Source organism: Mirounga angustirostris, unplaced genomic scaffold (assembly GCF_029215605.1).
Source record: "Mirounga angustirostris isolate CCGP_5_RB_7025 unplaced genomic scaffold, mMirAng1.0.hap1 SCAF_2, whole genome shotgun sequence".
NCBI lineage: Eukaryota > Metazoa > Chordata > Mammalia > Carnivora > Phocidae > Mirounga > Mirounga angustirostris.
Genome location: NW_026991710.1, coordinates 179,276,707 through 179,300,168, shown reverse-complemented (window position 1 = coordinate 179,300,168; position 23,462 = coordinate 179,276,707).

Below are 23,462 nucleotides of genomic sequence, written 5' to 3'. Positions count from 1 at the left end.
CTCTTCAAGTGTCCCAAAAGTTAGGCCAAAAGGGGTTTTCTTTTTTAGACACAAGTAAGCAAGGCTTGAAAGAATGAGGTTTGGGAATGTGAGAGATGGTGGTGGGTGGTTTACTCTGAGGTCACGCTTACTTTCCAGAATGGCTGTGGAGGAAGGTTGTCTGCAGGCTCAGGCTGAGAGTGGCCCAAAGTTCAGGGGCTTAGGGGAGGGAGAGAATCTAGCAAACAGTTGGTTAACAAGCATTTTTTTTTCATTTTTCTTTGTTTTTAAATTTTATTTTATTATGTTATGTTAATCACCATACATTACATCATTAGTTTTTGATGCAGTTTTCCATGATTCATTGTTTGCGCATAACACCCAGTGCTCCATGCAGAACGTGCCCTTCTTAATACCCACCACCAGGCCAACCCATCCCCCCACCCCCTCCCCTCTAGAGCCCTCAGTTTGTTTCTCAGAGTCCATAGTCTCTCATGGTTCATCTCCCCATCCGATTCCCCCCACTTCATTTTTCCCTTCCTACTATCTTCTTCTCTCTTTTTTTTTAACATATAATGTATGATTTGTTTCAGAGATACAGGTCTGTGATTCATCAGTCTTACACAATTCACAGCACTCACCATAGCACATACCCTCCCCAATGTCTATCACCCAGCCATCCAATCTCTCCCACCCCGCCACCACTCCAGCAACCCTCAGTTTGTTTCCTGAGATTAAGAATGCCTCATATCAGTGAGATCATATGATAAATATCTTTCTCTGTTTGACTTATTTCACTTAGCATAATACCCAATTCCATCCACGTCATTGCAAATGGCAAGATTTCATTATTTTTGATGGATGCATAATATTCCATTGTGTGTGTGTGTGTATATATATATATACACACACACACATATATATATACACCACATTTTCTTTATCCATTCATCTGTCGATGGACATCTTGGCTCTTTCCATAGTTAGGCTATTGTGGACATTTCTGCTATAAACATCGGGGTGCACATACCCCTTCGGATCACTACATTTGTATCTTTGGGGTAAATCCACAGTACTGCAATTGCTGGGTCGTATGGTAGCTCTATTTTCAACTTTTTGAGGAACCTCCATACTGTTTTCCAGAGTGGCTGCACCAGCTTGCATTCCCACCAACAGTGTAGGAGGGTTCCCCTTTCTCCGCATCCTCGCCAACATCTGTCGTTTCCTGACTTGTTAATTTTAGCCATTCTGACTGGTGTGAGGTGGTATCTCATTGAGGTTTTGATTTGGATTTCCCTGATGCTGAGCGATGTTGAGCACTTTTTCATGTGCCTGTTGGCCATTTGGATGTCTTCTTTGGATAAATGTCTGTTCGTGCCTTCTGCCCATTTCTTGATTTGATTATTTGTTCTTTGGGTGTTGAGTTTGGTAAGTTCTTTATAGATTTTGGATACTAGCCCTTTATCTGATATGTCATTTGCAAATATCTTCTCCCATTCTGTTGGTTGTCTTTTGGTTTTGTTGACTGTTTCCTTTGCTGTGCAAAAGCTTTTTATCTTGGTGAAGTCCCAAGAGTTCATTTTTTCCCTTGCTTCCCTTGCCTTTGGCGATGTTTCTAGGAAGAAGTTGCTGCGGCTGAGGTCAAAGAGGTTGCTGCCTGTGTTCTCCTCTAGGATTTTGATGGACTCCTGTCTCACATTGAGGTCTTTCAACCATTTTGAGTCTATTTTTGTGTGTGTTGTAAGGAAATGGTCCAGTTTCATTCTTCTGCGTGTGGCTGTCCAATTTTCCCAACACCATTTGTTGAAGAGACTGTCTTTTTTCCATTGGACATTCTTTCCTGCTTTGTCGAAGATTAGTGACCATAGAATTGAGGCAAAGCTGGTGGCATCACAATTCCGGACTTCCAGCTCTATTACAAAGCTGTCATCATCAAGACAGCATGGTACTGGCACAAAAACAGACACATAGATCAATGGAACAGAATAGAGAGCCCAGAAATGGACCCTCAACCCTATGGTCAAGCATTTTGTTTTGATTGATCAGCTAGTCATTCCTGTGGCAAAGGATGGACATTTTGGAGGGTCTCGCCTTGACATAGGTATGTCAAGGGTACCCATGAGTTTTATCTAAGTTATATCTGGAAGGGTGTTTTGTTGGTTGGTTGATTGGTTCGTTGGTTTTTGTTTGTTGTTGTTTTTGTTTGTTTGTTTTTGCAGGGAGCCATTTCTCAGAACACAAAGGATAGGAGGATTTTTAAATTTTCACTGTTTTCCAGGATCGCAGGGCTCAGATCAAATTCAGTATTGTCACTGGCAATGAGAGGGAGCACAGAAGAGCATTTGGTGTCAGTGCTCCAAGGATAAATGAGAGCATCTGGAGAGATGGTCAGAGCATAGTGATGGGGAATCCCAGAACAGGATGGCATGGTGAGGCCCAGACAGGCAGGCAGGCCTGCAAAACATCTGTGGAAGGATGTGTATCTCCGGCAGCAGGGTCTCAGGCAGGGGACTGGAGATCAGAAGCAAAATTTAATTCCTCAGAGGTAAGGTTTTGAGAGTAAGATGGCACCCCAAGTCTCGAAGTATGTGAAATGGCTTCTGGCTTCTGGAATGGGAAAGCATTTCCATTTAGAGTAAGCAAGACATCAACCTAGCTGAACCAAATCAGAGGTATGTTGGAGGTTGTTGAAAATAACTTCTTTTACCAATGGATGAGATTGATTCTAAACTCTGAAACTCAGTTTAACTCTTCTGGGATTGGGGGAAAAAAGACAGCAGGCAGAACCTGGCACATAATATCTTTAAAATAGGGTTTTTTTTCCTTAAAGAAAACCAATTTATTTTCAGCCCGAATAATGGCCCACTGCATCATGAACCTCTATCATTTCCATACTATATACTTAGAAATTTCTTTTTGTTTTATAGGTCAACATCCTGAGTCTCACATGGGAAAAGCATAGTTAAATTTAGGAAGGAAATAGAATATAAATAGCTGTATTAAAGAATTTAAGGTTTGAAAAATTACATGTCAAAATTGAAAATGTAAAAGTTAGGTTCTTTTGGGTTTCTCTATTTTTAAGTTTCTGTTTCTTCTCTGTTGATAACATTAATGTTGAATATTGAATTATTTTTATTCCAAATGTTGAGTATAGTTTCTGCATGCAGTATGTGAGACTTTTGTAAATGAACTGCATGGGGTTTACCATTTACTTTCCTTAGGTTGTCTTAAATTTATTTAAATATCCAAGTAGTGCAGATAACATCTAAATATAAATATTGTATGATAGCAAAAGCCTGTTTTATTTTATCAATTCATAAGAATATTTGTGAAAATTTTATGTATGGGAAGAAAACATATCATTTCCCTGACCCCGTATAACACCATTCCCAAGGATGAATTCAAATATAGCAATTGCTTCAGAACTGCTCTCCACATCTGGTCTAGTAAGCCCAGGGTTATTTATTCAAATTCCAAATGTTTATTCAGGATACAGAGTGGTACTTAACAAGGTTTCTGTGCTGACTGCTGTCTCATACTGCGTAGTTGTAACTAGTTGTAACTGTGCCGTAACACCTATTCCTGATATGCCCTATATTTTGATTATATATATATACCAAATTAAAAAAATATGTGGGGCGCCTGGGTGGCTCAGTCATTAAGCGTCTGCCTTCGGCTCAGGTCCTGATCCCAGGGTCCTGGGATTGAGCCCCGCGTTGGGCTCCCTGCTCCGCGGGAAGCCTGCTTCTCCCTCTCCCACTCCCCCTGCTTGTGTTCCCTCTCTCGCTGTGTCTCTCTGTGTCAAATAAATAAATAAAATCTTTATAAATAAATAAATAAATAAGTATGTATGTATGTATACATTTCTCCTTTCTACATCAGTGTAAGGTGTAAGAAGTTTTAGAGGGTAATGGTTGTCCTTTGTACATCTTTGACAACCCTGTAGTTCTTAAAATGGTCTCATTCATGACCAGCCTTCAACATATGCGGTGATTTAAATAAAAAAGTAAATCTTCAATAGGAGTGTTATCCTTTTAATCCTGTGCATTCCAATCAGTCTTTAAAATGACACAATGTGTGGAATTCTGAATTATGCATGCAATTAGAATGTGTCTAGAGATATGAATGGGATGCCAAAGAAATACTGAGGGGGATCTCTCCCTCAGCAACTAATCCTAGCCCTGCCTCTGGACTCTGTGCCCGTGGGGGCGGGGAGGGGGGGCAGGGACTCCTTCCACATCAGTCCTCACTTCCGCCCCACGGGACACAGCCCAAAGAGCTTCCCTAGAATAGGTGCCCTTTAGAGATATGGCTTCTGTCTGCTTCTCTAACACCATGTCCTAATTTCTTCCAACTTATGCCTTATGCTTCAGCCATCCTTAACAGCAAGCAGGTTCGTGAATAAGCCTTGACTGTCAAGTCTCTGTGCCTTTGCACACCGTTCCCTCTTCTGCCAAGCCCCTCTCATCCCATTTTCCTGGGATGGAGTACACTGGACATTTTCTCTGACTTCCCAGGTGGAATTTGCCATTGTCACTCTTGCACTCTCACTATACCTTGTACTCACCTCCATGTTAAACGTCTAATCCTCGATATTGCATTTATCTGTTCTTGCTCCTGTCTACCCAACCTTCCCACAACTCTTTGAGGGCAGGGGATCCGGTCATCGTCTCGTTTGCATTCCCAGTGCTTTGCCTTGCTCAGCGCCCTGCTGATAGATTATCAGTGAGTGCTAACTAGATTAATTAATGGAAAGTTGGCTTTTCAATATTCTTTTTCTTCTGTGAAATGACGGGGGTAGATTTTGATAAATCAATGCACCTGGAAATTATTCCTCAATATTATCGATCTATGCAGATAAAAAACCTATGAATTTGATACTTTTAGCTGTTAAGTGTGTAAAATCTTAAGATATCATTTTGATACCATTAGCACTATGTTAATTCATCTACTTTACTCAATCATCACATGTTTTTTGAGCAACAGATTATAGTACAAACAGTATGAACATGGGCTATCATGGTACCATTTGTGAATTAAATAAGAGTTTTATATGTGTGTGTAACAAATCAATATTATTATATATATATTTATCTATTCTTTATCATCTATTTCATTGATATCCTATAAGAGTATATTAAAGAATATAAAATATATAGCAAATTAAAACATGGTATTTTGAATTTATTTATGAATCTTGTAAATCAAAAATATAGGAAGAATGATGATGGAAGCATAAAGAAGAAAATAATGATTCTTTTTGGTGAGATCAGGGAAGTTGACACAGAGGAGTTAATTTTTACTCTATTTTGATGATGACTAAGAGTTTTCCAGGTGGAAGACACCATTTTACTCAGAAAAATAGCACAAACAACAGAAAAGTGGCCTGAACATGATGGGTGTGTTTGGAATCCTGGAACTCAGGGCAGAGGGGTTGGGGTCTCAATGTAGATGAGGGAGGATAAATGTGGAAAGGCAGAGATAAATCAGTCATTTGAAAATCTTACAGCAAAACCCAACAATTATATGCAAAGTCTTTCCTGTTCCTTCAAAAAAAAAAAAAAATTTTTTTTTTGGTAAGTGGATTACCTCTTCATTTTATTGATGGGAATTTCTAAAGAATTAATTGAGTTACAGAAGAAAAAATAAAACTTGCTAAACAAGGAAGATGTTAATCAACATCGCTAGAATGAATATAAATCTCTGCATATTCTTCTTGTAATTATTTTTCATAATTTGCATAAATACCAAGTTTGTGCTTCCTTGAAGCAACTGCTGCTATGTGTAATACTTTAATATTTCCTCTGTTTTTAGACCTATATTGTTTTTTTCAGAATTTATTGCTATAATATAGTCTGGCCTGAAATAAAATTTTGTACTGGTTTCTTTTTAGAAGGAGAATTTATGAATTTCTTTCATGTAAATGCATACTTCTCTTCTTTTCCCCTTTTTTGTAAAAACCAAAATTGCATTGTCTTGCCTAGGTAATGAATGAATTTGAACTAAAATGCAATCACATTGTTTGATCTTATTTTTCCCCCTTCAGCATTTCCGGATTTCAGACCTCATAATAATTTTAAAAATTAGGTTGACTTAGGAGTAACTGCACCACCGCATAACTAGTCAGAATTGGCAGGGGAATCAGGAGCTTGGATGGTATTTTGGCACTTGCTTTTGCAATTGAAGAGGAACTCTTCAAGTAAATAGGCTATTCCAGTATTTGGAGTTTTGAGAACGCTCAGCTTAAAATTCTTTCCCATTCTGAATTAAGCCATGTCTCTCCATGTTGGAGACAGTGCCCTGGCATTGCAAACATGATCCATCTAGTTCGGAACTGCTGTCTCCAGAACTGAGAGAGTTGTGCCCCATCCGTGGCCTGCAATGAACCATTTCAATAATTAAGCTTCGTAGTCTCCATTCCCACAATACGAAATTCTCCCTTGCCAAGGTTTATTTACTTTTCGATGTTAAACACATTCTTTATTTCTTCCCATCCTGGTAATATAGATGCAGGAAGAAAGGCTTACTTCCACATATTTAGACCAGCTTAGTTCCTTTCCAAATTGAAATCAAAGTTTTAACTGTCTATTGAGTGGATTATCGTAATAGTCTTCTGACTAGTTTTTTGGCCTTCTACAGTAGCTTCTTCTTTTTTTTTTTTTAAAGATTTTATTTATTTATTCATGAGAGACAGAGAGAGAGACAGAGGCAGAGGGAGAAGCAGGCTCCCCGCGGAGCAGGGAGCCTGATGCGGGACTCGATCCCAAGACTCTGAGATCATGACCTGAGCTGAAGGCAGACGCTCAACCAACTGAGCCACCCAGGCGTCCCTTACATTAGCTTCTTCTATCCCATTCATTCTCTATATCACAAGAGTCATCTTTCTAAAAGGCAATTTTGACCAATTATCCTTCCTACTTAAAAACTGGCAATGGATTTTGGAATAGAAATCGGAAACTTAGTAAGGTCAAGGCCATTTATAATCTGCCCCCACCTACCTGTCTAGTCTCCTCTCTTTCTAACCCTCTCTCCCAGTCTATCCCCTTCCTTTCTTATGAACTGCCTTCTGTACCCTAACCTTCACTTTGTTCACTCACTCTTCTGCTCTCATGTGACACATAGTTTTTTACAGAAAGTCTTATTTGATCTTCTGAGCCTAGGGAAGATGTTGTTCTAGTGTCCTTACCATAATGCTATGCTTGTCTCATTACATTTTCTATTTATTCTCTGTTTATGTACATTAGGCAGGAACAATGATGGTAGGTGCTTTGTTCACTCTTTTTTCTTGTGTCCTTTTTGCCACTTCAAAGGTATATAGTAAATATTTATTAAATGGATGAGATGAGAAGTGTGAGAAGCACGAATGTAGCTGAGATACCAAAGTTCTTGTCATTAACCAGCTGACATATCTTGGCCAAATTATCTTAACCTCTCTGAGCCTGTCCCCATATCCTGGGCTGTAAAACAGGGTGTCTGGACAACATAAACTCCATATCCCATCTGGTTTAAAATTCTCTGATTCTACTTTATAATTAAACCAAACATTCCTGAGTACCATGTTTTCCTACCAAGTATTATGTATAAGATCCAATGCAAGTGATGTGAGAGGAAGAAACTAGTAATCTAGTTGGAGAAAGAAGGCCTGGATAAAGAACAAGAAGAAAGGGCATCCATCTTTATAAAATGTGTAAGTCATTATAATTGCCAAGGAAAGGGAAGCAAAAAGTAGTAGCATTGGTTGGTTTTATTTTGAGAAATGTTCTTGGAAATAACTGAGGATGCTACATAAAGTTGGAAAGTACCTGAAAGTGAGAAGCTAGTGTGAAAAATGTTATCAGTGTCACGAGCTGTGAGCCCTTTATAACAGCAAATGAGCATTAAAGCTTCACAAAATGGGATTTTCTAGTTACAGAGCAGTACCGCAGAGCTATTGGGTGACAAATATCTGCAAGTAGGCTTTTTGGGGGAACATTATGGGTCAGTTTATACTGACCCTGTATATACCCAGTTTATACTTACACTGTAGCTATCAACATTGACTCAGTACTACTCACACTGAAAGCTCCAAGTTTTGATATACCAACAGCTCTTGCACGGCGTAACGTTATGAGCAATATGTCACATCTGTACATTTTGGTTTTTCCTGTCTTCTGAGGGCAAACTTAGTTTTTCCAGATCACCTGAATCCTGTGATAGCTTTACAGATAAAATTTAACAAACAGGAACTGTTCTGACTGATATTCATAACTCAGCTTATTTGTAAGAGTGATTTTTTTTTTTTTTAGTAGTGTAAGGGATCAAGACAGGAAATCTGGAAAACATTTATCATTGGCCTTGATTGTTAAATGAGATAAGATAAATTGAGCATCTAAGACAGAGAGAGACATATGCCAGCCACTCAGTTATTATTTTCAACCCTTCTTGGTCTCTGCCTTCCCGGTTAAGAGGTTGGGCTTTTAGAATATATGTATATCTTTTTACAAAATTTTATTTATTTATTTGAGAGAGAGCATGAGAAGGAGAGCACGACAGAAGGGGGGGCCAACAGAAGGAGAGGGAGAAGCAGACTCCCTGTTGAGCAGGGAACCCGAGACAGGGCTCGATCCCAGGACCCTGGGATCATGACCCGAGCTAAAAGCAGACACTCAGCCGATTGAGCCACCTAGGTGCCCCAAAATATATGTATCTTCAACTCTCAATTATATGTGCTTATCCTTTCTTATCCAGGAAGATGTCCTACAAAATGCACAATGTTTCAGCTCCTAGGAGATAAGATGTTCGAATCCATTTTTGAATACTTATGACTAGATGATGATTTTCTAGAATGGAGGGAAAATGAAAATCTTATTTATCTAAGTTTCACCATTTCTAAGTCTTGAATGCCCTTGTTTTCCATTTCACTTTTCTAAATTGCTCTCATACTTTATATCCTGCTCAATGTGCCACAATTATCATTAAACTTTTCCTGAGTTTCTCACTTGGAAGATATGGATCTTTTTCTCTCTACCCATTCCAGATTCTCTCTATATATTGCAGAGTTTTTTGGTTAAGGATGTCCACCAAATATTGGAGCTGGGAATATTGGACTTGGTGTTATTTTATCCAGTTGTAAATTTCAAAGATAAAGAAACAGTTCCCGGGGGATTAGTAAATTAGTCACTTGTTTTTTATATACAGTTTTTCAGATTTTTGTATCACACTTACATTATGTCCCTGCACATCAATGTATCCCTACTTTCAACAACTCTATCTGGTTTGAAAGGCTCTCTAAAATTCTTACATATCCATCTGATCTTTATCTTCTGCAACTGTTCAAAACATAACCTCTGTTCAGGTTAGGAGCTGTTGGATTACTACTTATTTTTCTAAAATATACTTTCTTCCCCCCACGTATTGGCACCATTTTTGGAAACTTTGCTTATTGGCCTCGCTCTCCTTGGCTGAAATGATTTCTATTTATTTATCCTGCCAACCCACCTACAACCTGCCCGAAAAGCTTTCTGATTTACTTTAGCATGTGACCTTCTCTACCTTTTTATGCATTTATTTCCTGTATCATAAATTCCCACATTTTTATATATGTATAGATTTTTGCATTGGTTGTTTCACGCAGTTATGCCATACTCTACTACCTGGATTAATATAATCACCTTCAAGTGGGGATTTACCCAGAGTGTTGCCTTGTGTGTGTTCGGCGATTGTTCAAAGTATCTTCTTGGTATCGGGGAGGATAATTTGCCATGTGCCACATTTTGTAAACTCTGACATTCAGATGAGAAGTTCTCTAGAATGTGTTGAAAGTCCTGTGCTTAGAGACAATGTATCCCCTGGGTTTAAAAGAAATGTCATTTGTTGTAGCTTCTTAGAACAAACTGGAAAGACCCGGGAGGGAGAGTGAATGGAATCGTCAAGTGGAGTAAGGGGGAAGGGAGATCTTTTTTTAGACAATACTGGTTTGTAAAGCCATGAAGTATAACTTCAGACAGTCCTTTGAGAAAACAGTTCCCAGTAAGCTGAAAGGGTAAAATTAAATTGCATCATACATTCAGTGCGGGTGCTTATTAACTGGTTTATGTTCCCATTACAGAATCATTGTGGCAACCCAGTGAAAAAGCAGAGAAAGTGGTTGTTTAAAACCACTATCCATTGGCTCAGTTATCCAATGCGTTCATATAAATGAGATCTGACAAGATTCCCAGCAGGGCTGCTGTCATGGCATTGATGCTTTTGATTAGATACCAAAGAAGGCCATCTTCGGAGGCTCTTATTTGGATTAATTCCCAGGGCTGATAGCTACCACGGTATCTTTAAAAAGAAATATTGTTACAAGGTATTCATATGCAAATGGGACAGTGATTTAATATTGCAAAGTTTGAGAGAATGGGGAAAATCAACAAAACCGTTCTTTGAAAATTTTGTTACTATCTAGTTGAAACGAAGGAGATAACAGTTTTGTGAGGTAGACCAAAAGCATGGATGATGGGCCTAGCATGTCAATTTACTTTCTCAGGGGGGATAATGGAGTCTTTATAAAAGCCACTATCTATTACATCACAAGACGAGATTTTTTAAACCTTAATACCAGATTGCAAACATTATCACTGTAGTGACTGTAACATCTGGTAAATTGAAAAGAAAAGATAAGCTTTTTTTTTTTAATCTGAAAGTTAGTGCCACTTTAAAAGAAAATCTTTGATAACAGTAGGTATTAAACCACTTAAAGCAATCAATAAATCTAGTTGAATAGTGAGGAAAATATAGCCTCGAGCTGAAATGTATTTCACGGGGTCAAGGTTAAATACTATACACCTAAGATTTGGAGAGAAAACATCTGAAAAGACTAGTTTTATGAAAGAAAGCTCAAGTATAGCTACATGAGAAATTTTCTCACTATTTAAATATGCTTGGATGCAGCTTTTCCAATATGACAATCCCAAACAAAACCACAGGAATTTTTTTTAATCTACAAGCTCTTATTTTATTTATTTGTTTGTTTATTTATTAACTCTTCCTCAGGATCATGAGGCATTGTTAGAAGAACATGAGGCCAGATGGAGAGAATATAAGTGTAGCAGTTATGGGGAATGAAGGAACCAAAAGTGCAGGGAAGGAAGAAATTTCTGCACAGGATAGAATGAATGCATGCTATCTGAGAAAAATGCAAGAGGAGCTATATTACTAAAGACAGAGCTAGTTGGGAGGGGGATTGAGCTGTCATCTGACCTAAAAATATTCTGACCCAATTTTATCATGCATGGACATTTTGTAATAGAAAAATGAAGGATTTTTAAAGGAATTATTTGCTATTTTAAGCTATTTGCTACCATGTAAATATTTTTAATGTTCATTGCTATTTCTATCAGTTGTGCTATATTTAGAGTGTTAGATGGTTCATTACATCCTTAGGAGAGGGTAAGGACTAAGGCATAAATAAAATGTACTTCTGAAAAAAAGATCAAATCATAATTTATTGCCTAGTGTAATTTTCCGACAGAGTGCCTACTACTCAAATAGCAATGGACTGGGAGAAAATGTCCACTTTGTAATTTAGAAAGCCTCTGTTAAGAATAAAATCTCAAAGATTTTCTGTGTACAACGTGCATGATTTTATCTGGAACATATCTCCACCCCTTTACAAAGTCAATACCACAGCAGCAGACACCTTATTACTTAAAAGCATGTATTTATAACCATTTGGAGCTGATCTGCAGGCTGTCACATGAGGATAATAACCTGTCATAATATGGAAAGCTTGGTTTCCTTGGGTGCCTTTTTGAAAGTTTTCTAGTACACCGCAGATTGGACAGAATAGAGATTATTCCCGTACAATCTAAGCTACTCCTGATCCGGATTCTCAACCTTACTTTTTATTTATTTATTTTTTTATTTTTTAAAGATTTTATTTATTTATTTGACAGAGAGAGACACAGCAAGAGAGGGAACACAAGCAGGGGGAGTGGGAGAGGGAGAAGCAGGCTTCCCGCAGAGTGGGGAGCCCGATGCGGGGCTCGATCCCAGGACTCCGGGATCATGACCTGAGCCGAAGGCAGAGGCTCAATGACTGAGCCACCCAGGCGCCCTTCAACCTTACTTTTGATTGACCTGTTAACTCCATGAGTCAAGGAAAGACCCTGTGAGCCACCCATGCAAGTGGCTTATATGTGACATCTCTCTCACATACACATACACATGCACATACACATACACACACACACACACACAGAGACATGTATATAAACCTGCTCCTTATGAGGCGCCTGGGTGGCTCAGTCAGTTAAGCATCTGCCTTCGGCTCAGGTCGTGATCCCAGGGTTCTGGGATCGAGTCCCACATCGGGCTCCCTGCTCAGTGGGGAGCCTGCTTCTCCCTCTCGCTCTGCCGCTCCCCCTGCTTGTGCTTGCTCTCTCTCTCTCTGACAAATAAATAAATAAAATAAAATAAAGAAATAAACCTGCTCCCTAGAGGGACAGAGAGGCTGGACAGAGTGCTCAACCACAGACGACTCAGCAGAGGACAGAGAGGCAGTTCTGGGGGCCCCAGCGTGTCTCCGACTTCTTTCCTACCCTTTCTTCCTTTGCTGTCTGGAAGCCACATTCAGAGATCTCAGAGAATCCAACTAAACCAAGGATAAGCTTGAAACTCTCAAATCTTTTTGTATTAAAAAAATTAAAAAACATTCTCTTGAAGACTTTTCACCACATTCTTTGCCCTATTCAGAAATTAGGAAATCTCTAAAAAAAAAAACCTCCAAAACCGACTATATTGATCGGATATCAAACCTTAAGTGCTTTTCTAAATTAGCTGTTAAATTCTATAAATAAAGCCTGGTATGTAATTTATAAAACTTAGGGGACAAAGGGATTTGAAGACTTTTTTCCCTCCTAAATATCAAAGTGCTCCATGAAAATCTACTGAAGCAAGGAGACGAACTACAGGGGAATTCTTATCTCATGAAAATCCAGCAGAGATTTCATTCTAGCCAAATGAATAATAGGTATCAACAAATATTTCTTCAAGGATACAATCCACATGTATATGTTGAGGAAAGCAGTTAATACCTAAGGTGTATCTGGGTAATATATATTGAGTTTGTGCATTTGTTCTAACATATGGAACATATATTTGTTCTGATACTTGGAGATCTTGGCCTTTGAGCACAGCTGACTGGTTACATGTTATTGTTTACGAATGTGATAAAGCAGTCATTTATTTCTTGAGTGGTTAAATTGCTAATTTAGTAAATGGTTTTTCTTTATCTAAAAGGAGGATTGGATGGAATATTATGCAGCCATCAAAAGGAATGAGATCTTGCCATTTGCAACGACGTGGATGGAACTGGAGGGTATTATGTTGAGTGAAATAAGTCAAACAGAGAAAGACATGTATCATATGATCTCACTGATATGAGGAATTCTTAATCGCAGGAAACAAACTGAGTGTTGTTGGAGTGGGGGGTGGGGTGGGAGGGATGGGGGGACTGGGTGATGGACACTGGGGAGTGTATGTGCTCTGGTGAACGCTGTGAATTGTGCAAGACTGTTGAATCTCAGATCTGTACCTCTAAAACAAATAATGCAATATATGTTAAGAAAAAAAAAAAAAAGAAGAAGAAGAAGAAGGTAGCGGGAGGGGAAGAATGAAGCGGGGGAAATCGGAGGGGCAGACGAACCATGAGAGACGATGGACTCTGAAAAACAAACAGGGTTCTACAGGGGAGGGGGGTGGGAGGATGGGTTAGCCTGGTGGTGGGTATTTAGGAGGGCACATTCTGCATGGAGCACTGGGTGTTGTGCACAAACAATGAATCATGGAACACTTCATCTAAAACTAATGTTGTAATGTAAGGGGATTAACATAAGAATAAAAAAATTAAAAAAATAATAAATAAATAAAAGGAGGATTGGAGAAATAATGACAGTAACTCACATTTGCACAACATTTTCAGCATGCAAATTGTTTACAAGTATATTATCTTATGAGATCCTCACAATGTAATAAGACATAGATAGAGCAAGTATTCTTTCCTATATTTTCCAGCTGATAAGACAGACGTTCAGAGAAGTTATGATTTGATCAACATCACACAGCTAATAAGTGTCAGACTCGAGGCTTGAAATCTCATCTTCTGAATCTGAATTCTTTCTTTCCATTGTGCTATGTTTGATTTATAAATTAATACCAGTTGAGTGAGATAATATTTGCTTTAAGAAGTAAACAATGTCTGGTATATTTGGAATAAATAATACACACTACTCTTGAAAGCGAAATAATTTAAGTGAATTGTTATGGAGCTCTAATTGGAAGAAATAGCATAGTAGAAATAAAATTTATTGTACTGGATAGATGGAGTGATGACATGAAAATTCATGAGCATGGCTATCTGAGAACTACTAACCTAGAAGAAAAATCACACAATCTCTACCCCTAAAGTTACACTCATCTAGAGAGCATGTATCCATGATTGTGGTTGCCTTTCCAGAAAAATGCATTCTAATTGATGACAGCATTTATATATCATTAAGTTGTAGTTCTAAACACTATATAATGAGTTGCTGGTACTGTAAGAATGAGAAAAATGATAAAGTACCAAACAAAAATATTTTGAAGAGTAATAAGCCAGCTGTTTCCACGGACTTTTGTGTGAAGTTTACTTCACTTTTCACGTGTACTTATTATGTATATTTCACTTCATGTGATACACTTTTTTTTTTTTCTTACCACAAGCCTTCTCTTGTACCGGTATTATTGAACAACAATAGTTGGATGTGGTTTAATTAAATAGGACTTGTCACTCAGCCCAAACAACCTGAACAAGATCTAGTCTACATTTTTAAATTGACTGACAGTCATTTTTATCCAATATACTAAAATTTTCACCAAGTACTTGTTGGAATATATTGTATATGAAGTCAATCTGTGTTTGATTTTAAAGTAATAATTTGAAGAATTCTTTTATCCAAAGGTATCACTGGACTATTTTATTCAGTAAGATTTAGGGCAAAAAGTACACAATAGCCTGTTTGATCTCAATTAATTTTCACATTGAGTATGGCCAACTATTGCTGATAACAGATGTGCATATTCTGGTTCCAATTAATTCATGTTCCTATTTTTTGCCTAAAGCAAAATTCTGAAATGATTAGAAACACAGTATCTAGCACCATTTCCGAATTGTAGATCAGGGATTGTCAAACTATTGCCTATAGCCCCAATCTGGCCACACCATTTTTTTATTAATAAAGTTTGTTTTATGTTCCAGCCATGTTCTCTATGTCGAGATTCACAGCTATTTCATATAATTAATATTGCAAAATAGATGTGAACTTTTTGAGCTGTCTCTGAAATACTCAAGCCTAACATAGCCACTCTCATTTACCTACATGTTATTTAAGACTACTTTCATGGTACAAGACAGACTGAGTAGTTGCAAAAAAAAGACTGTACATATGTGTCCTGGGAGAAAGATGGAAAAGAGTGCTATTTGACAGAAGTGTGCTGGAGCAATGTGGACTCCATGATGGAGTAAGAATATGGGGCTTTGGGGAAAAGTCTATGAAAGCAGAGGGAGAATATGGTAGAAGAAAGATGACTGGAGGTGGACTGTGGAAGGTCAGGCCAACAAGTCTGGACCTTAATAAGGTGGGAACCTTTGTGTAATGATTTTGGAAGCAATGGTTTGGAAGGCGACTCTTAGGTGGGCTGCATGAAAGGCCGGAAGCAGGGACACAGGTGGTTCCACCTATATCTCACAATGCTGGTTCGGATGAAAAGAACACTGCTTGGTTGACTAAAATAGTAATGAGAAGGAAGATACTGAAATCAGGGAGGCATCGAGAAGGCGGATATTATATTTGAAGATTGATTAGCAAGAGTGAGGGAGGGAGAAAATGAGAGAAGTTTACAGCCAAGTATGGAGGCAGACCAGTTGTTATCATTTCTTGAATTGAGGATTTGAGGGGAGAGAATTTGAAATGTTGAGAGAAGACAGAATGTATAGACATTTGACAAGAATTTTGAGATGGAGGTAAAGTAGGGATTTCACAGCTAAGAACTCATTTCCTTTATATTTTGTTATTTAACAAACTACCCCAAAACTATGGCATCAAATAAAAACAATTATTTATTTTGTTCGTGAATCAGCAAGTAAAGCAGAACTTGTGAGGGACAGCTCATTTCTGCTCCACACAGCATCACTTGGGGTAGCTGGCCTAGAGGCTGGAAGACTCACCATCAATGTAACTCCCTTGCGTGGCTGATAAGTAGGTGCTGGCTTGTCGTCTGGGAGCTCCATCAGGACTGTGGGCCAGCAGCTGTATTTCCTCCCCAAAGGTTGCTCGGGCTTCCGTATGGCATGGTACTGGGATTCAAGAGCAAGAGTAACAAGAGATGGGAAGTGAAACTGCCCATTTTGAAGGCCTGAGCCCCAAAACTGGCGTTGTATCTTTTCAACTGATTCTATTTGTCAAGCACTTACAGAGCCCAGAGTCAGGGTGAGGAGATGTTTACATCTCAGTTGGAAGAGTGTCAAATAATTTTGGTGCCGTGTTTTTACACCATCACTAACTGGAGTTCAAGCATCAAGGTCAAAGCTAATAACTTGTTCAGGTTATTGTTCTGCGGGGAAGTTCTGAAGCAAGTGGAATGGGTGACTCTCGAGAAAATGGGGCAAGGAAAGAGCAGAAGGTCCAAAACAAAATATCATTTTATTTACATTTAATGAATTAGCAGGGAAACACGGTGGCAATAAAAAATATAGAAATATTATTTGAAATGAAGTAGATGGCAAGGCAGTGGTTGCAGAGCATTATTTGCTTCTTATCTAGGTTTTTGTTTTATGTTCCAGCCATGTTCTCTATGTCGAGATTCACAGCTATTTCATATAATTAATATTGCAAAATAGATGTGAACTTTTTGAGCTGTCTCTGAAATACTCAAGCCTAATCTTACTACTCCCTCCTGCACCCCAGAAAGAGAGAGAGAGAAAAAAAAGAGACCATAGGACTGGTTGTTTTAATAGCTCTTGCAAAACTTGCTCACCAAAGTGATGGCTGGTGACATGCTGTTCTGCTCTCTGTATCTTAGGGACAAAGGAGTTAGCAGACTCTGGTGTCCTGTGGAGTATGATGTGCACACCTGCTCTGCTTTGATGAAGCCTATTGCCTACACTGTGTGAATAAGAGGCCCATAATTTTGTGATGGAAAGTAACCGAAGGCTCTCTGGCTATCTTGTTAGAAAGCCATGTATTTTAAATAATGACTTTCATGCACCATTCAGCTGGGTCAGCTCTATCCATGGATCTTATAGCAACTGTCAGGTGATCATCTTGAACATAATTTTATGAGCCTACAATTTCTCCTAAAATCTCTAGAGCCTAATGTATCTTCTTAATAATCTCTAGATAATACTGACACTGTCCAAGTCTTTGGAAACAGCTCAGGGATTATCTGATTGGCCTGCCTCCTACCTCCCTCTCCAAAGACCAAAATAACAGGAATACATTCTTGGATGTCAAAGTAATAATTTAACTCCACCCAGTGTTCTCACTGATGTGCCATTTGTTTTATGAATTCACTCTAGATTTCTCAGCTCATGCTAGATTTTTTAAAACCATAAAATGACTCTAAATAATTAACTCATGAAAATGTCACTGTGTCCTCAAGAGAGATGAAAGGAAACAGAAAGAAAAGACAGTGCTCACAAGACACGTATTTGTAAAATGCCCTATATAACACTATAATGTCTATCTTCAAGATTATTATTTCGTTTGGAAACATTTAATATTAAAAATTTCTCAAAAAAATGTGTTTCTGTTATCTTGGTTACATTACAGTAAAAATTTGTCTATAAAGAGATTTCTTTATTGTTTTTTATGGGCTACTTTAATTATAATGCTGTTATAAGAATAATCATAACAAGTCCCAAAATGCCACTTGTAACTTTAACAACAACGATAATAATAATGGCTGACATGTTCACAGCACTTACTGTGTGCCCCGAATGTTTCACATATATTAACTCACCCAATTTACCCAACAACTGTATGAGTACTCAGATGGGGTGTGATAAATGGTAGTTTTTTTTTGCCAACCTATTACTGTACCATTCTCAATTAGCTCATAACTGCTCCCATTTTTTTTTATTTGATTATATCATAGAACTGCTTTAGGTCCAGACATCTCACAGTGTTACTCAAATTTGCTACTAAATCTCCTGTACTTCACTCCAAATAAATAACTATGCTCACCAAGGTCTTACTATTCTTTGATTATTTCTAGTATGATTTTTTCCTTTATCCTCATCTATACTTGAAATAAGTACCCATCCTCTATTTGACAATATTCTTTCTCAAATTTTAAAACTCATCCCAAGTGTCATTACTCAAAATGTAAATTTTAATTTGTTTCTAAGCTGATTATGAAGTGTGTATCTCATGACTTATTAGCAGAGAATGAAAAGTGATTCCAAACCAATGGGCTCACATGTCTGTAAGCACTGGAATGTCTGTAAGCACTGTAAGCACTGTAACACAGGATGGGACATCCTCTTTTTTGCACATTCTGTGTGACCATCTATATACATACCAGGAAAAATCTTCAAGATTTCACCAGCCATGTGTTCAAGGACTCCATTACCTTTGTGTGTGTGTGTGTTTAAAGATTTTATTTATTTGAGAGACAGAGAGAGCAAGAGAGAGAGCATGAGCGGCGGGTGGTGGGTGGGGAAGAAGCAGACTCCCCACTGAGCAGGGAGCCTGATGTAGGGGGGCTCAATCCCAGGACCCTGAGATCATTACCATAGTCTAAGGCAACCAACTGAGCCACCCAGGCACCCCTGTGGGGTTTTTTGTTTGATTTTTTTATCTTTTCTGATTATGAGCAATGCTAGGCAGGTTTTCTCAATTTACTTGTTAAAAGTTACTATATGACAGGGACGCCTGTGTGGCTCAGTAAGTTAAACCTTCAGCTTAGGTCCCGATCCCGGGGTCCCTGGATCGAGCCTTTTGTCAGGCTCCCTACTCAGCATGGAGTCTGCTTCTCCCTCTCCCTCTCTCCTTCCTCCACTGCTTGTGCTCTCTCTCTCTCAAATAAATAAATAAAATCTTTAACAAAATGTTATAGGACAATCAAACCTCAAAAATGGAGAAAATCAAAGCCCAATTCCATCCTTCTGTGGTAGTAGTTTTCTCAATGTAACCATTTATGATACTTTCACTCAAACTGGGGAAAGCCTGTATTTGTGATTACACAACAATTAACATTAGTCAGTTGGCTTACTTTTTGTTCCATTAAGATAGGAAATGTATTCCATTGAATATTTATTTATTGAGCACACACCGGCGAGCATAGAAATATACGTACTATCACCAGAGGCCCTTTTCAATACACGTTAATAATGATAATTTGTGTTTGTCATTTTAATTTCTAAATATCCTCTATATTTATAGTGAAGTTTGATGAAACTGAGGCAGAGATGTGGATCACACATACAATAAATATATGGAGCACTGGGACTACAAGCTAAGCTACATGACCAGTTCTTTATACTTTCCAAAAATTGGTGAGATTGCACTCTTATTTTAAATATCAAAGCTCCTGGAAGTCTTCCCTGACCCATTTTGTATTTTGGGCTCCTAGTGTGGTTGTTCACTGGTTATGTACTGAATATCTGAATGCATACAACATGGCATTCAAGATCCATTTGATTTTACTAATAGAGCTTCCCAACTGGTGTGCAAAGTGGGTTACAGGTGTGTGATCTTCATTCTCTTCAGTCCTCTGGACCTCCAACAGGAAGCAAGGTATTGGGTAGTAAACAGCCTCACCTTTACCCTGTATACTATAAAAGGATTCTCATCTTCTGAGAGTGCCATGCCATGAAAAAACTTAAAAACCACATATTTAAGACACATATTGCTAATAAGAAAAAATATGGAGTTGATTAAAATTCCAAATAAGAACTTCTTGGAAGAGCAACTGGCTGAACCCATGGAAAACAGAAAGAATAAACTAATGGAGACAAAAGGAAAAAGAGTGAGTTATCAAAGAGAAACCAATACCAAATAAATAAATAAATAAATAAATAAATAAATTTTAATTTTGATAAATAAATCAAAAGCTCTTTGGCGGGGATGAGAAGAAAAGAAAAACTACTAGTAAACTGAATTTAAACAGGAGACTATGTAAATTAGAAATGAGAATGGCAGAATGATCACAGGTATAAAATGAGTTAAAGGGCTTACAAGAGAATAATTTGCCTGAACTTATTTAAATAAATATAAAACGTGAATAAAATTGATGACTTCTAAGAGACTAAAAGTCTCTGAAATTGATCTCAAAAGAGACCCATGACCATGGAAGAAACGGGGAGCATTTTCAAAGAATAAGCATCCAAAACATGCTAGGCCAGTAGTTTCAGAAGTGAATTCTCTCAAAAACTTTGAGGCATAGAGAATTTCAGTGCTATTCACATTGTTCTAGGAAACCAAAGGAAAGTAAAAGTTCCAAAATATTTTTACAAATCAACAGGAGATGACAACAAAACCTTAAAATTCGCACATAAAATTAAGTGAACTAATCTCATTTATGAATATCTATAGAATCATAAGAATATGAATCAGAATTAGCAATGCACTAACAAGTGATGTACCCTGATCGTGGGATGAAGGGGAGTTCATGTTAGGCATGCAAGTGTGGATTTGTGTTAGGTAATCTATGAATGCAATGTTTACCTTATTAATAGGTGAGAGGAGAAAAAGATTGCTTTTTAAATACATTCATAAATTAATCTGGCAAAATTTGATACCACAACCTGAATTAGAAAAAAATATGTGAATATAATATAAATGAACAGTTCCCTTCCTCTGATACGGGCCTCAAAAGAATGATTAATTATGAAACAAAAGATTTCTCAGTAACGTTGGAAATAGGAATGATGACTACTATCACTGTTACTATTTAAAATTACTAGGATTTTTTTTTACCCCATAATTAGGTAAAGGAAGGAAAATGTTTTCAAAACTAGGAATTAAGAGAAACTATTGGAATCATTTACATATAATATGCTATATATAAAGAGTCCAAGAGGGCACCTGGGTGGCTCAGTCGGTTGAGCCTCTGCCTTTGATTCAGGTCATGATTCCCAGAGTCCAGTATTCAAGCCCAGCATCCGGCTCCCCTGCTGGGCAGGGAGCCTGCTTCTCCCTCCCCCTCTGCCTGCTTGTGCTCTCTCCCTGTCAAATAAAAAATAAAAAAAAAAATCTAAAAAAAATGAAAAAAATAAAGAGTCCAAGAAATAAAAGTGCAAATGGAAATAGAGAATTCCATAAAATGGTGGGTCATAAAGGGTGAGAACATAAAAATTAGTAGTCTGTATGTAATAATAGGCTATAAAATATAATGGGTGGAAATATTTCATTTACAATAGCAAATATATTTCAACTATCTGGGCATAAACATTTAGCGTATCTGGACATAAATGCAGAAGAAAGCTTACAAGAAAGAAATTTAAAATTAAACTAGAATACTTTATATAAATGAGATTTTAATCCATAGGAAAATACATCTTATTCATATTTAGAAATGTTCAATGGTATTAATATGTCCGTTCTCCCTAAATCAATTTATAAATGCATGTAACATGTTTGAAAATATCAAGAACTCTTGGAGAATTGACAAATGCTACTAATGTTCATGTGGAAAAATAAGAATATGAGATCTGCCAAAGAATATCTAAAAAAGAAGAGTAATAAAGTATCCATCCGTACTGATACTAAGACATATTACAATGTCATAATAATTTAAACCCTTTGGGACTGGTATAAGCAGATAAGTGAAACTGAAACTATTCAAGATATTTGAGAAGTCAATTCAGTTAAATACCACATTTTACGTTACTTGAATTTAAGATGCAATATTCAATATTATTGGGGAAGTATTGGCTACCTCTTTTAGCAAAAGTTAAGTTGAGATTCCCCTTGTCTCCCACTGTAAACTGTAAATAAAGGATTTGAAAAAAATAATATCACTGAGTTACAGAAAATAACTTTGGTGAAATTTGGTATATGTGTATGATGTATGCCTCCCCATGCATCACAGTAAACTCAGAAGCCATAATTAAGAATTGGCAATTTTGACCACAATTAGAAACAACCGTAGGGAGAAAAATCATGAACAGTTAGAAATACAAAAGTGAAACGGATTTTCTTGACATACAAAAACATTTATAGCAAATATCAAAAACTAATAGAAAAATATTCAAAGTCATGACTTTGACAACGTATTACAAAAGGAATTAGGAATTCAAGTGGCAAATAACTTTAAAAATGTTTAATTTCACAGCAAAAATCACTAAAAAAATCTTTCAGATTAGCAAAGATTAAAAAAAAAAGATTCAGTCAGCAGTAATTTAGTGAAAAAGACTTTTCCCATTGTGTTGGGACACACAGAGGAATATGTATATAAACTCTCTGGGTGGCAATTGACAGTATTCCCACGACATCATCAATGACAACACCATTGCTCATATTTTCTGATTCAGAAATGCTTACATATGGTTATACAAGTGGTATAAAAAGTAATATCGATGTATACATACTTACAGTTTCTGCATTGAAGCATTTTTGGAAGAACATACAGGAAACTGCATGGCTATTTCTGTTGGTTGAAAATGTAAGTGAGTCGAGGAAGAGAATTTTACTTTCTACTTCTTAAAGAAATGTGTTTCCTTGTGTGTTTCCCTCCTTTGATGCTGCAGAGGATGCCTGACTTCAGACGCTCCTTTGCTGCCTTTTTGTGTAATACTTTGCATCCATCACTTGAGGCACAGATTTCCACCCTAAATTGACCTCTGCATCAGAGGCTGTATTACATAATTGACTTCTGGGTGGCTTTGATGGAAGAGGTCAGAATCCTGGGCGAGGGATTGTTTTGAGGATGACCTCAAAAAATAGAGCATTAAAACCTGAAGGATTTGACAAGTGGGGGCAGACCCAAACTCCACCCCTGACAATTTCCTAATTGAGAAGTGAGAGTAGTCAGTCTATTTTAGAGAAACATGAGAAAGGTCAGTTGGGACACGAAATAGGTTGTCCTGAACTTGAGGATTATGAAAATGCAAGTCACTGTCTGTTATCTTTTCCCCGGAGTACTGCAGCTTGAAAGGGTATTTCCATTGTCTGTGTGGCTTTGTCATTTAGAGTTTCTTGTATCCCATACTTTATTTGCCTGGCTTTTACAATTTTTTTGTGTGTGCTCCATATTTATATGTTTAGTAGCCCAATTAGATTTAATATTTTCTTATAATGGGGGATGTTTTCCTTTATGTTTTTTTCCTATTATGCTAAGAATTTATTGAGTGTTTAATGGTACCAAACATTCTTGAGTTCATCTCCTTGTTAGCTTTAGATTTCATCCATTTTAACCTTTGATCCTCCTTGTGATTCCTCTTCCTTAATTTCCACTCTACTACCCCAGTTGGACCCTTG